The sequence below is a fragment of the Triturus cristatus genome, chromosome 4_1 (assembly GCF_964204655.1).
Source record: "Triturus cristatus chromosome 4_1, aTriCri1.1, whole genome shotgun sequence".
Taxonomy (NCBI): domain Eukaryota; kingdom Metazoa; phylum Chordata; class Amphibia; order Caudata; family Salamandridae; genus Triturus; species Triturus cristatus.
Genome location: NC_140585.1, coordinates 675,504,177 through 675,517,301, shown reverse-complemented (window position 1 = coordinate 675,517,301; position 13,125 = coordinate 675,504,177). Strand labels below are relative to the sequence as shown.

Sequence of the window (13,125 nt, the reverse complement as noted above, 5' to 3'; positions counted from 1 at the left end):
ATAAAGCCAGAGGTTGTGTGACCCAGAGATCACTTGCTAGTGGAGAGCTGGGTGCATTCCCTTGGTATACAGTCAAAGCCCAGTGCTATGGACAAAGACTGTGCACCATTGAGGTTTTTCAGTTATGGACGGCTGGGTACAGGGCTTGGCTGACTATTATCGTTCACTACTTATGGCTCAAGGGTTAGCCACTCAGGCGATTTAGCTCAAGGTGTCATTGTAAGTGTGGCGCTTAGTTAAACTCCATTCGGCACAGCTGAAGACTATGTGTAGTGTATGTTGACCAACTGCAGAGGACTGTCCATAGGGCCTAAGTGAAAACCAAACTTAGTGGTAAATATATGTTGCACTTTGGCAAAGATTATGTGCATTTTGGGTTGATTGCTGACAGAGGATTGGGCACACGACTACCCTAGAGTCTCACTCTCATTGCGCATGAGTAGTGCCATAATTCTAAAATGTCATCTGATGTCAGAAACGTCATCAATTATGCCATTTTACATGTCATGAGTGATGTAATATGTGAGATTCTAATTAGTGCATGATGGGGTTGCAAGTTATGGATAGTATTACTTTTTTAACCATACCTTCAATGTAACCGTTTGTTTTCAGTGAATTTCAGAGACTTGTTAAGCATACATAAGTGTGTTATGAGAAAACCTAAGCATAACTTCACTTTACACTTTGTATTTTAAGGGAATTTGTGTTTTTATTTCAATCATATTCAACATTGATGTGTTTTTTGCACCTCAACTTAAGATAAATTCTAGCCATTGCGGTGCACAAATTTTGGCTATGACGAAGGCAATACCTAACGTCTCTGTAGAAAACTTGTGTAGAGCATTACATGACATGTCTTTGAATAATATGAAGCAGGGGTTGACTGCATATTATGTTTTTATAAGAAACCCCAGTATCCTAACTAAAGCAGGAAATATGAATGCACAAACCTATGACTACAGCTAATCTGCACTGTGTACTTTCCTTGACTGCATGGGTTGACTGTCAAGCCATGCAGGCCAAGCTCTGTGCACCAATGAGAACTGGCCTCCTTTGGCTGTGCATAGCAGAGGATGAGGTGGAGGCAGTGAACACTCGTCTGTCTCTACACGTCATGGGTGTCTAAAATCTAAAGTCCATTGGGGACGGCCTTTGATTACAGTGGGGATGAGTCCAATAGCCTCAAAGTTGTACACTGGATTGGTTGGGTGCAGGGCCTGAATTTGGCCAGGCCCTTTGCCCCGTTCCCCCATGAGCATATAACCCTCATCACAGACAGTCTTCAGCCATGCACACTGGTGTTTAGCCGGACTTTAGTTATTAATGGTCTTTGCTCGTACACAGTGGGGCCCAGCTGCAGGGCTATGAGCAACCAGTCCACTTCAGTCTATGAAGCTTGTCCCACTGTTCATATGCTGGGAAGGTGGTAGCTTGGCTGCACTGCCTATTTCTAGGCCTCCGGACAGTGCACAGCAAACAAAGCTTGCACCCAGTGGTGGTGTACAAGGTGTGCAGTGCTAGCCCCTCCACCGCTGGTTCCCTCGAGTTCATGAAGCTTGCACCTGGTGGTGGTTTTACCAGGAGGTGGTGCAAGTCCCTCAACAGCTAACTCCACTGCATATGGCTGGCACAGTGACATTTGGCTGCAGGGTCTGGTCCTGACCAGACCCTTTTATCTTTTTATAAAAAATAATTTTGACCCTCAAATCCACATTGGAGGGCATCCCTAGGATCCAAAGATCCAGCAAATGGATACACAGATCTTGTGGCAAAATGTATCTTTTTAAATTTTGAACACTGTGGGGGTCTACAACATGAGCCCGGGGGTAAGGGTGTCCTTTCCCTTTGCCTTTATGTTCCCTTAAATTTTTATTTTTCAGGACCGAGGGACTGTGTACTGTCCACTCTCAGTCCATACATATCATGTACTGGTTGGTGAGAGTATTGAGCACACAAGTCTCATTTTAAACAATGCTCTGTATGAAAAGAATAGTCCCCACGTGCACTCATCACCTCATACCAGGCACCCTACTTCTCTATAAACCTCCTACCCGAATGAAGCTGACAATTAGGTGTCTAGTCCTCTAGTACATACGCTGTGTTAAATACCGTGAGCCTTTTTCACGTTCAAGTTTCTCTCAAAGCAAAAGTGAGCATAAGACTCTAGTCCCCTACCACACATAGCATGTGCTAGTAGATAAAGTCACTTGTACACAGTTGTCACCTTAAACAAAGGCCTGCATCGTAAGGCCAGTCTCCTAGTGAACATATAACCTATTACCAGGCCCAGGAACATCTGAATATAAATCTCCCACTAACAAAAGCTTAAAACTAAGTGTTTAGTCCCCTACTAGACACGTTAGGTGTTAAAAGGCACGGCCTTCTTTAATATACATGTTTCTTCCAGAACAGAGCTGATTGTGAACACTCCTGTCCCAGCCCATACATACCATGTACTGGTAGGTGAAGTCAAGTCTACATACAGCTCTGGCCTGAAAAATATCTCTGCATGAAAAGCTAAATCCCTAAGTGCACACATCACTTTGCCCCCTAAGGAAAGCTTAGAGCTCAGTGTCTAGTCCCATACTGGACATATTAGGTGAGAAAAAACCCAATCCTCTTTACTATACAAGTTTGTCCCTAAACAGAGCTAACTGTGTGTTACCCAGCCTCAGGCCACATGTGATATGTGCTGGTAGGTGAAACATTTACACACACATCTATCACTTTAAAGAAAGGTGTGCTTCAAAAGTCCAGTCCACAAGAGCACACATCACTAAATACCAAGCCCACACACTTCAGCTTACAACTCTCCAGGCACCGGGAGACGCTGGTGGGAATGATGAGACCTGCCTCTATGAACCTGAGAAGTCCTGTCACGGTGCCAGAGCAGCGTAACAGGGTGGCGGTCACTATGCGGTGTGCTGCATGCTGCCACGGCCAGCCTAGAGCTGCTTCTGCACCCTTCCCATAGATGCCAGGGTATCTCGCGGTACGATCCCGCGCCTTTTGGCATGAGGCCCCGGAGACCTCAGTTTTCCGAGGCGGCTGCCTCATCTCCCTGCTCTTCATTGTGATATGCCATGCCGTAATGGAGCATGACTCGCCTGCGGTCGGCAGTTGCACACCAGTAAGGCAGAAGCAGCCTAAAGACCTGCCACAACATCTCTTGCAGCCCAGTCCTGGGAGATGCAGGCAGGGAAGATGGGACTTGCTTCAAGGGACCGCAGTCGACAGAGTGGGGTAGGCCTGGAACTGTGTAAAAGGACGGCGGCGTGGCATGGTAAGTAGAGCACCGGCCGCGGCTCACCAACCCCAGCGTCCGTCTCCTAGACACCAGGGCAAACGACCAGAGAGATACGGGCCCCCCTCCTGCTTTAAGAGGTGGCCTGCACTGCACCATTGAACCCTTGAGCGGCGGGCTGGGAGACAGAGGGCCACGACATCCACAATGACTGGCCGCACATGTAACAATAAGGTCTGCTCCACTGGGCGATATGTATAGATACATCATTGTGAAACAATTTTTAAAGTGTACATACTTGTTTTATTGTGTGAACCCCGAGGTGCTCCTATCCCTCATGGTGTTTATTTTGTGGTTTTTTGAGAATGGTTGGTCTCATCTGTGCTAGGGAATTATGTTTTGTTTATGTTCTTATGGTATTTGTTGGTTTATGTTTTGTATACACTATATATGCATATTTTCTCACATGCACGGTTTGTTTTTATTGTATTACAGAGCTGACAAGGCCCACTCAAGTGGATGAAACGCATTGGCTGTCTTTGCTGTATCGTTTGGAGTTCTGTTGCTAACAAGCAAAATAAAACAAAGAACTGGAACACTTTTGGAATTTGAATGGGACTCTGAACTTGGTTCACCTCTATTTGTATTATTAACATTAAAGGAACGCTGCTGGCATACAAGGTAAGTGTTGGTGATTGCCCCTTCACAGTGGCATCAATGTACACCCCTAATGACAGCCAGGAATGATTCATCCGCTGGGTGGTGGCGGACCCGATGTCCTCCCCAGATTGAATGGTGCTGCTAGGGGGGGTGACCTTAATTTAGTTTTCAACAATGACATGAACCATTCAGCGCATTGCTATGGTCACACTGGGGCCCGGTCTCGAGAGGGGGCGCAATAGTTGCAGGAGATGGGCTTGAGGGACTTGTTGCGGGACCGTCATTCCCAAGTGCAGGATTACACATTCTACTCACACGCCCATAAAACATATGCGTCCCTTGACTACATTCTGAGGACAAGGGAGGTCCAAGATCTAGTCACAACAATCGAGACGGAGCTTCGCTCATTACTGGATCATGCTGTGATGTCTCTTGCCTTTGCCTTACCCCCTACATGGCGCGTCTTCCACTCTGGGAGAATGCAGGAGAGCGGCCTCCGCGGCCTGAAGTGGTAGAGAGGGTCACCCAAGCGATACCCGATTTCCTCGCTTTCAATATCACGGACACCTCCATCACTACCCTGTCAGTTACCCTTAATGTTGTTGTCCGGGGAGAGTTGATCGCTATTACGGGGGCGGATAACAAAATCCATCACAAGAGGGGCCACCTCTTTAACAAAGTTCAAGAGCTGGAACTTATCCACAAATGCAGCCCTAAAAAAAGGGTGTTCCGAGTAACCGATTGCAAATAATGATAAGACTCCACGAGGATGACTATGCCTAAGTTAGGTGAGGGAGGGGGGTAGACAGAACAGATCACGTTTCACAGAGGAGTGCATCAAGGATTCGTCATTGCGCCCACCCTGTTCACCCTTTACATCAATGAACTAATCGAATCACTATCTGAAGTGACCCCCCCCCCCCAGCTTGCTGTTCAAGCAGTGGCAGCACTGCTATTTGCTGACAACACTTTACTCATTTCTAGAACCCCTGTGGGGCTACAAAAATTGGTGGATTGGTTTAGGCTGGCCTGTGAGGAATTTGGATTAGAAGTCACTATCACCAAAACCACATTCATGGCTTTTAACCCACATAAGTCTTATAGAGGGGCCATACAGTTGGGTTCCACCCTATTAGAGGAGGTGAAGCAATTTGACTATTTGGGGGTTAGAGTGACCAATGTACAATCATGGTCCCCTCAAATTGTAAAACGCCATCTCTCACTCCAACATGTAAGCATAGTACTAGTAAAAAAAACTGAGGAACTCCATCTGAATACCAGTGGCTCCAGTAATTTAAGTAGATCGAGCCCAGGGCATTTGAGCCACCCTGAACGGGGCAGAGTTATAGGGTCAAAATAATGTAGAGGCTATAGCAAAAACTGAAAATATATTTATGAGAGTGGTACTGGAATGTCCATGTAAAGCCCCCTGACCCCTATGAGCTTGGACCAGGGTCTAAAGAATGTAGCACATGTGATCGCTTTTAGGCCTCTTGCATACTGGATTAGAATCTGGTCAAATAATAATACTCCAATACCCTTGAAAGAATCACTACTGTATGTACTATTACACGATACCAAAGAGAACATTCCGTGGCTCAATTTCATCAAGTGCCGGTTGGATAGATTGGGCATGAATGAGCTGTGGCCTAAACCCAGCAGCATACAAAAAAGAACCCTGTTCACTCTTAAAAAGTGAGATTGGGTTTATGTTAATGATGCATGGCTAATTAGAGCTACACCAGGAGAGTTAACTAGGAGGTTCCTGAGTTTCAAAGACAACATGCTTTTAGAAGAATTTCTGAATCGTATAAAACCACTGTTAGCCAAATCTCTATACTTGAAATTAAGGTATAACATTCTACCAGTGAACGGATTTTGTAGTAACTGGAAGGGTGCTAATACTTTGTCTACCTGTCCGGCATGTATGGGTGAGAAACTGAAGAACATTTCCTGTTCTTCTGTCCCAAGTACACCCGGATCAGAAGAACCTGGTTAATTTCTCTGTGTTGGATTTTCGAAGCTAATTGTGTGCAAGAGATCATTAGGATTTTTAAAAGTGACTGCACAGAGTTGATTAGCCCAAACTGTGACATGCCAGGGGACCTACCCACGTCTGTGATGACCAGATGCGGGTAGGTCCCTTGTTAGCAGACACTCTCTCTCGCTACACTAGCAAGCACCCTAGTATGTCACAGTTGGGGCTAATCAACCCCCCTATTTAGGTGCATTTTTCCAGAAGGTATAAAATGTAACCTCTTGTTTTCACCACTTAATAGGATTACAGTTAAGACTAGACTGTAGGGGATGTGACTTTCTTTTTTTTTACATACAGTACACCCCACCCCTTAGGAGTAGATGGGGATAGATACTTAGGTCCTGATAAAATGCCTATATCCGTTTGGACTGTATAGGGCATCAAACATGCTGACCCCGCTGCTCACCTTACACATTCCTTTAAACTGAAGCGGGTAAAATGTTTCCCTCTCCAGTCCACCAAATTCCATCCGTGTTTTTACTCATGGCACAGGAACCCAGTGAATAAACTACCCTTGGGGAATCCTATAGCCATTTTTAAACCACACTTACACTATCCTACTTCAACTCACTACACATATCTCCCTCAAGAACATCTTTAGCTTCACGACAGCAAACAGAGAAGACCTCCGGCAAAGAGCCCCCTTGTGGGGCCCATTGGGCATTGCAGTGCCGGCCCAACGAGGAGCTGTCCTATGATGAAGCATGACACCCTTCGGGTTTGTGAGGGCCCTTGCTCCTTATTGGAGCTATCCCTATGCAACCACGCATCCTCTTACCTAGCACCTGTTCGTAAGTAACCTACCATTTTTGTCTGCCACCCCGGTTTTCCTTCTCTCTCCACCCCTTCCCCCCGTTCTTCCCACCATTCCCAAATAGGAACAGCATACTTTTTTTGTTTCACCATAACTGCATGGGGCCTGTATGCTGGATCTCCTAAGCCCCTGTCCCTCCTTGTGAGATTGAGATTAATAATTAGAAATAGACATTTATGATAATTTATGGGACACGTTCGAATGTGGTTGAGCTGTGATCTGAGAAATAGTCGATTACATCAACAGTGAAAATTATGCACTTTATGGAAATTGGAGTCACCGAGTGATATGAGCACTCTTTTGTGTTGATTAAAGCTAAGGAATGAGTTTAGGTGAGCCAAGATAATGATATTTGGGCTACCCCTTCACTAACAGTTATGGGTTGTGATTTTCAATGGCTACTACAGCCAAGATATCATTTATTGATTAAATGAGATGAACAAAGTCACAATGGTCAACTGTGTATAAAGGTTACAAAATCTTATGCATTTTAGCTCATGTTAATACTCATGTACCAAGCAAGAGGCATGAACTTGAATACATAAAATAACAAAGCATTTCAATATGTGAAGGAACTACAGATCATGAGTCTTTCCTCCATCTCTATGAATGTTGTCAAAACAAAACACAGTATTTCCCAATAGGGAATTACAACAATATACTGGTGTGTACCTATTAGTGATTAAAATATATAATACAATTATAGAATTGCAATAATGTAATTGAAAATAATGTATGGAGGTTCACCAATCCACCTCGTTATGTACAATTTGAGGTGCTTATGCGGATTCATGAATTCAATTAAAAAAGAAACGCACCAAATAGGATTAGGGAGAAGTTTCTTCCAGCTACAGATTGATGAATCTGGCTATGGATTCACAAATCTAATGTGTGTGATTGGCTTGCCATCACAGAAGAATTTTGATTGTCTCTCTCATTACTCAACACTGTGTACTGTCCACCATGTTGGGGGAAAAAGAACATGAAAACGGCGAAAGGGACCTGTGTGAACATACACTGATCAACTCCGCTTTTGAATAGTTTCTTTTTCTTGGTGTGTTCCTATCTCAATTGTTTTCCATTTATTGTAAAAATTATTTGTGAGACATCATTACCCTTGTATTGAATACAGAAATCACAGCAACTGTATCACCCAACAGAACCAACTGTTCTCTATATTTTCATGAAAAGACTGCAAGCAAAATTAGGTGGCCCCTTCAAAGAACAGTGTAATGGAAAAGAATCAAAAAATGAAATTTGCATTGTAAGTTGTGAGCAGGAATCTACAACAACATATTGCATAGTGCGTACTTTTGACAAAGATCCCATATTTTTGTTCATCTTTATGCGATCATGACAGCACAGTAAAATGTACTGTCAGATATACAGCTATATCGTGCTGTTAGGTGTTTTAGCAAGATGAGTAAAACCTATTATTGATTCGTAATATTTTCCTTATTTTCTCTTTAATTTTGAAACATCAAGATTGTAATAATGATATTTGATTAATAATTCATTGATATTTAATGGATTAATAGTTGTCTACTCTTTTCATAAAAAAGTCAGCACATTAAAACAAATAAAAGTGCAAGGGTGGTTAGTGAATAGCACAGGGTCTAATAATCAGGCTAAGAATCCAAAGCAGGAATTACAATGTCATTGGTCAAAAAATACATGAACGAGTGCACACTGGTGCTAATTTAACAAAGGAAAGATTCACATCAAGAAAGCCTAATCGAAACACAAACAGGGTAATGAAACCATACTCTAAATCAGAAAACTCCAAACCTTTCAAGTGTGCAAGCTATTTCTGATAAATGAAAAGTATCCTGAGATGCAACCAGACATATGTACTAGATGAATGTACATAAAGGAAGAGAGGAAGGAGTAGAAGTAAGCAAGAAAGGAGAGGAGGGGAGGGTAGAATGAAAGGAAGGTAGGAGAGAAAGGAAGGAAGTAAGGAGAAAAAGAAAGAAACAGTTGAATAAAAAGAAAACCAGGAATGTAGGAACCAAAGAGAAAGTAATGTAAAGAAGGAATGAGAGAAAGAAGGACAGGGTGAAAAAATTAGAAGAAAGCAACAGAGAAGACAATGCAAGAAAAGAAGAAACAAAGGAAACGAAATGAAGAAAATTAAGGGAAATGAAAGGTGAGGTGGACATACAAACATAAAAACAAGTCAGAAAAAAGTAAATGAATGAAGTAGCGGAGAAAAAGAAAGAAGAGGAAGGAAAGAAGGTGAGAAAGGCAAAGGAAGTAAGAGGAGAATAAAAGAAGACACAAAGAGGAGGAAGGAAAGAAAGGGAAAGGACAGGAAGGAAAAGGTGAAGGAAAAAAAAGAATACAGGAGAGAAGAAAACAAAGAAACAAAAGGAGAAAGTGACAAAGCAAGAAAGGAACAAACATGCAAGAAAGAAAACGGAAAGAAGGAGGGAGAAAGAAAGACAGCAAGAAAAGAGATAACATAAGAAAGAAGAAAAGAAGAAAGCAAGGGAGAAAGAAAGGAAGAGAGAACAAGAAAGGAAGAAAGAAAGAAAGGCAAAGGAAAAGATGGAAAATAAGAAAAAGAAAAAGGGAAACAAGAGAAAAAAGAAGAAGGAAATTTAACTGCTCATACGGACTCTCTGAAGTCATTGAAACATATCTAAATACATTGACATTTTTCAGGGTGGTTTCAGAGAGATTTACAAACAAACAATGTATACTGAAGTAGTTATTTTCAGGCTTTTTAAGAGGCAGCAACAGCACAGAGAACTGGGCTCACAATAAGTTTAAATGCAGCACGACAGAAAGGCAGGCCATTGAATACTTTGGAAGATCAGGCAGTGAACTACTCCAACACAGCTTGGGAGACACTGGTAGGCTGAAGTTCTGGAGAAGCCTGCTCTAAATGCTTTAGCTTTAATGGAATGCCCATCCTACCAAAGGCAGACTATGAAAACACTTGAAAAACAATGGCTGAACAGTTCTGGCCCAGTCACCCCGATGCATTTTTTGAAATATAACTGGAAAGAGGGTTCTCTAGGCCCTCTGACACTAAGACCGTAGTGAATGTAACAGGAGACAGAACCCAATTGACTACAACCTTCTGAAACCATTCAAGCATTACAAAGATGAGTTAAGTAACAATCAGTCCTGTCAGATTCACTGGAATGGTTAGCAGAACCCAAATCATCTTTCATAATGAACAGATCCACTCAAGAACACTAGGAAGCTATGAATATATTTTCAAGATTTATTAAAATTAAAATCCTATCCTAGTGCACACAATATGAACAATATCCATTATAAAAATAAACAAGATAGTATCAACAGACAGAATAAAAGGAAATATTGTAACATTATTTTAGAGTTTCTCTACATTGATAACCTCAACCCCTCCTGGTTAATTAAACTAATCTTAGCATTAAACAAGCATTGAAAATGCAATAGGTCTCGCCTTTGATTAAGTTAAAGCCATTTGCTTTGCTAATGGTATTGTGTAGCAAAGCAAATGGCTTTAACTTAATGAAAGGCGAGACCTATTGCATTTTTAATGCTTGTTTTATATAGTGGCCTAAACTGCCCTATCTTCAAACTAGGAGTGTGCGCTAGCGATAAAGGAGCATTTATGATTTGGAATTAACACTGGCCTAAGTTTTGGAAATTCTACATCAGGTATGGGTTAAAAAGTCACCTATGCATCTTGATGGTTCAAGAGTGGCATTTGATTATTCGGGGCTTCCAATAACTGGTAGGGTAGAGGGTCGGTGAAGAATTCCAGTAAGCATGTTATAGATTTGCATTCGGACCACTTTAGGAGTAAGGGAGTCACAGAAGTCTAGTTTGATTTTACGGGTTTTGTCATTCCAATGCTTTTCAAGTTGAAAACATTTCTCGGAGTGCTGAATGTTTTTGGTGCTCTTTTTTTGGCTTTTTTCAGTTGTGTCAGGTTGCTTTGGAAGAGGTTTTGCCAACAAATGTCTGCTTAAGTGAGCACGTGCTCCTCAGTGTTCACAGCCCCAGACCACCATGCTGTGGATGTCTGATGTGTGGTGGGACTCTCTTATTCTGTGTGATAAGAGGCAGTAGTACATTTGTGCACTCTGCGTCCTCTATTAGGGCAAGTTACGATTGTGCAATGCAACAAGACTTGTCAGGTCCATCTTTTTTAAAGTATCCAACACAGATTGTCGTCCCTCTCGGTTGGCAAGGTTCTTTCAATTTCATATGCGGGTCGCTGAAGATGACCAAGACAGATAATCAGATTTTTGGCTTGAAGTCCATGTCAGCTTCTTGAAATACTTAATTAAGTCATTTTCGCTCAAAGTACGTGAATGTAGTTAAGTGAGCATAACTATCCCATCATAGGATAGCTCCAAGTCTCTTAATTAGGGTGGTTAGGGGCAAATACATTGTTAGAAAACAGATTATTCTCTCCAGCCCTCTGCTTCCTCACCCACCTCTCCACCTTCTGAGTGCGGTATATGGGAGTTGCCCTAGGACAGTTTGAGGGAGAGGTTTTCACTGCAACCACAAGGCATTCCCATATTCATTAGTTTGCAATATACCTTGTCTATATGCATCATGTGTAACAGCTCAGTGTATTGCCCAAGGCGGGAGACCATGATGGCCCTTGGGACAGTGTTGAACCAGGCATCTGTGAGGCAGAGGACAGATTCAATTATAAGTGTCTGCCAACCCTGCTGATGCCGCTGCAGAATAGACTAACGGTCCTGCTCTCTAGGGTGGGAGTACTGTGGGGAGCAAAAAGAACAAATGATCAATGGAACGCTGTACAAACATTCACCCCCAGTCAACAGATCTGGATTTAATCTATCGTTTTTTGGCCCATCACACCACCCCATTTTGGACCCAGCCATATGCTAATCAGTCTTGACCCTGCTCCTCATGGGAACAGTCCAGCCCGAACTGCCAAGCCAGATCATCCGTGGACCAGAAACAATCATCCTGGGACCAGTTTTGGAGTGTCACCCATCATCAGCCAGGCTATCTTGAATCCAGTGGTGCAGCGAGCATGTACTGTAGGGAGTTCCAGATAATGAAACTGATTACTCTGCTGGATTGCTCTGGGTGCTGCCTTTCACGTTGTTAAAATGTATTAGCAATGATAAATTATTGAATCCAAAAACTGTTCATATTCAATGTATGATTCATATGAATTAATACATGACTTCTATTGCTTTTAAAATCTCTTTTGTGGCATCTCACTGTAATTTATTAATGCATTTCTCTTTGAGGTAGACACTGGTGAATCATCAAATCATGATTGTTCGTAGTATAAATAAATTCGGTTTCCAATGACCTGCATTTTGTAGCACTGCATGTATCCTCCTATTGAAAGAAACACAATTTCTCATTTAACAAACAGCGGAATTAGTAATTTTGCCTCTCCTGGCATATCACACTGCCACCCAACTTAAACTACAGGTGGTATCTAAAGCAGACATGTATCTGTTGGTTAACTGTTGTGGTGTTATCGTGATCATGCACGTATTATTGGGTTCCTACCCATATTCAATTATGCCAATTATGTGCTTTCGTCTAGGTCAACTTCTTAAGATATCACTTCCTTAAAGTGACCTGATGTGATGTCATAGAGGTTATTTGGTGTACAGTGTTCCTTCCACTAACCTTGCCATTTTGGTACCTCGACGTACATGACAACCATATACGTCCATATGTTAAAAACAAAACAACATGCCATACAACCGAATCACTCATAAGAACCAATCCTCAGTCCTCTGAAAACACCGGAAGTTCCACAACACTCCATAGAAACCTTATGACTCACTTTCTGAGCTCCAGATGCACACCTGGGAGCGCAACGTCCCCACTCGGGAGCACAGACTGAGACCTCGAACACCACAACCAAGCACCCAACATCTGTCAACACACCCCAGACAGTCCGCTCCTAGGGGGTCACTCCTCCATCATCAGTTTCTAAAGCAGCTAGACAGAAGCAATACAATACCCGGGATACAGACATCTATCGGCACACCCCTCCCCCCTGCTGGCTGCTTCCCTCTCCAAACTGTTCACTCACTGCACACTTTCACAAGGGGTCTGGAGGGGTGAGGCTCAGGGAAGCTTGTGTACCTGCCCTAAACAGCACTACTAGAAAAGGTTAGGACCTGTTTCGGTTATAAGTGTCTGGGTGGGGGTGGAGGGCAGAGTCAGGCTCCAAAAGGATTAAGGGAGAGGATGTGGTCCGTCGGCTAGACTGCCGACTTTGGTCGAGCCTCGGGGTCGCGTCCACATCCTGTGACTCTGGGCAAATCACTTAATCTCCTCGTGCCTGAATGTGTAACCTAACCGGTGCTTATGTAAAGCGCTCCAATACCATCAGGTCGAGTTTCTAAAGAAGGA

General features: G+C 42.9%; 1 protein-coding gene across 2 annotated transcripts in view; it reads right to left on the bottom strand.

Moving 5' to 3' along the window:
- CTTNBP2 (cortactin binding protein 2) overlaps positions 1 to 13,125 on the bottom strand; it is a 636,925-nt gene that overhangs the window by 75,445 nt on the left and 548,355 nt on the right. The gene's annotated exons all lie outside the window — the stretch shown is intronic.